This window comes from Palaemon carinicauda, chromosome 12, assembly GCF_036898095.1.
Source record: "Palaemon carinicauda isolate YSFRI2023 chromosome 12, ASM3689809v2, whole genome shotgun sequence".
Taxonomy (NCBI): Eukaryota; Metazoa; Arthropoda; class Malacostraca; order Decapoda; family Palaemonidae; genus Palaemon; species Palaemon carinicauda.
Genome location: NC_090736.1, coordinates 3,832,019 through 3,834,518, shown reverse-complemented (window position 1 = coordinate 3,834,518; position 2,500 = coordinate 3,832,019). Strand labels below are relative to the sequence as shown.

General features: G+C 36.6%; 1 pseudogene; it reads right to left on the bottom strand.

Moving 5' to 3' along the window:
* The window catches only part of LOC137650460 (cell adhesion molecule 2-like), a 40,731-nt pseudogene that overhangs the window by 37,553 nt on the left and 678 nt on the right, over positions 1-2,500 (bottom strand).

Here is a 2,500-nt window from a genome sequence, read left to right as displayed (position 1 = left end):
GGACACATCATCATCATCATCATCATGCTCCTCTCCTCCTACGCCTATTGACGCAAAGGGCCTCAGGTTAGATTTCGCCAGTCGTCTCTATCTTGACCCCTTAAATCAATATTTCCCCTTTCGACATCTACATCACGCTTCATAGTCCACATCCATGTAGGCCCGGGTTTTCTAACTTTTCTAGTGCCTTGTGGAGCGCAGTTGAAAGTTTGGTGAACTAATCTCTCTTGAGGAGTGCGAAGAGAACGACATAGGAAACCGAAAATAAATTATAAAATGAGACATCAAAATAGATAAAGTGTACACTTAAAAATTTGAATTTAAAAAAAAAAATGGTAAATGTATGGCAACATTTATTCCCAGATTTTTACCGTTTTAAAAACATAATTTGAAGTAAAGGAGCGACATTACCGTCACCAACCCGTAAAAGATAATAAAAAAGTAAGGTAAAATTACGGTCGTCTGTATTTTACTGAAATACGACTGATGACTATATTTTTACGGAGAATTTCCAATTAAAATTAGGCTTTTTTTAACTGTGTAACAAAGGCGTAAAAGATTTAGGTAAAATTACGGTCGCCTGTATCTTACTGAAATACGGCTGAGAGCAGTATATTTTCACGGAATTTTTTTTTTTTTTTTTTTTTTTTTTTTTTTTTTAATAAATAAAAAAAAGGAGATTATTTGTGCTGATATACTGACTACCACATTGATGCCCGGAGTAGGGAAATACTGTATGGACGGCTTCTCTGCCGGGGACGTAGCGGTAGAACTCCCTGTTGGCCTTGTACCACTTGACCGAATACAGCTGGTCCCCTTCCAGGTCAAATTCGCAGGTCATCAGAGCCCTCTCCGCCAAACACGGCTAAAGAAGGGACGTTGAAGCGGACCCACTTCAAGGCCAAACCTGCGAAGAGGAGAAATATAAATGAAAGTATAAAGTTATTTCGTATCAATGCCAAGCAGTCTTATTAGCAGTACGTTTAACCCCCAACAAATAATGCACCGTTTGTGTGTGTTTTAATGTGCGTGTTTGTGTATCTACATTACCATTATTATTATTATTATTATTATTATTATTATTATTATTATTATTATTGTTATTATTATTATTACTTGCTCAGCTACAACCCTAGTTGGAAAAGCAGGATGCTATAAGCCCTGGGGCTCCGAGAGGAAAATAGCCCAGTGAGGAAAGGAAACAAGGAAAAATAGAATATTTTAAGAACGGTAATATTAAAAATAAGTCCTATTTAAACTATAAAAACTTTAATCGCAATTGAAAAAGATATGTTAACCACAATTCGATATTATTATTATTATTATTATTATTCATTATTATTATTATTATTATTTGCTAAGCTACAACCCTAGTTGGAAAAGCAGGATGCTATAAGTCCAGGGGCTCCGAGAGGGAAAATAGCCCAGTGAGGAAAGGAAACAATGAAAAAATAGAATATTTTAAGAACGGTAATATTAAAATAAGTCCTATTTAAACTATAAAAACTTTAATCGCAATTGAAAAAGATATGTTAACCACAATTCGATATTATTATTATTATTATTATTATTATTATTATTATTATTATTATTATTACTTGCTCAGCTGCAACACTAGTCAATTTCTTTTAGCGATGCAGATTTGCACCGACTCGCAGCGGTGCCCTTTTAGCTCCGAAAAGTTTCCTGATCGCCGATTGGTTGGATGAGATCATTCTAACCAATCAGCGACCAGGAAACTTTTCCGAGCTAAAAGGGCACCGCTGTGAGTCTGTGCAAATCTGCATCGCTAAAATAAATGGACTATAGTTGGAAAAAGCAGGATGCTATAAGGCCAGAGGCTCCAACAAGAACGAGACCGGAGCGCTACCAGACCGATAGTGTGAATCAACCCTTATCTTTTGCGCTTTCTACCCTTCGAGACGAACAAGGAAGACGCGAGCTTTATCCAAAAAACAGCGCTCTTGGCTCCAACCTTTGCATGTTGACTTAAGTTGCTGTTGTTGCATTGAATTTCGCCCCTTTTTTTTCCCCCTTCTCTTTTTGAGAATTGCATTCATGCGACAACCCTTTGTTGCCTCTGCAGTAGTTGCAATTCTTCCTTAGAGATAAACGGAAGGAGAGAGAGAGAGAGAGAGAGAGAGAGAGAGAGAGAGAGAGAGAGAGAGAGAGAATGGCGTTGGCAGATCTCGACGGCAAAATGGATATTGGATGGAGTTTTTCACTTTTAATCATAATGCCGTCTCTCTCTCTCTCTCTCTCCTCTCTCTCTCTCTCTCTCTCTCTCTCTCTCTCTCTCTCTCTCTCTCTCTCTCTCAACAAGAACCCATAGAAGAAATTATTAAGAAGATTCGTTGTCTTACGTCTTACTGATACAGAAAAAAAAGATATAATGTAAATAATGGCAATAATTGTGGTTACCATACCGGCGATGATACTATATTGAGCAAAATCATATTATTATTATTATTATTATTATTATTATTATTATTATCATTAT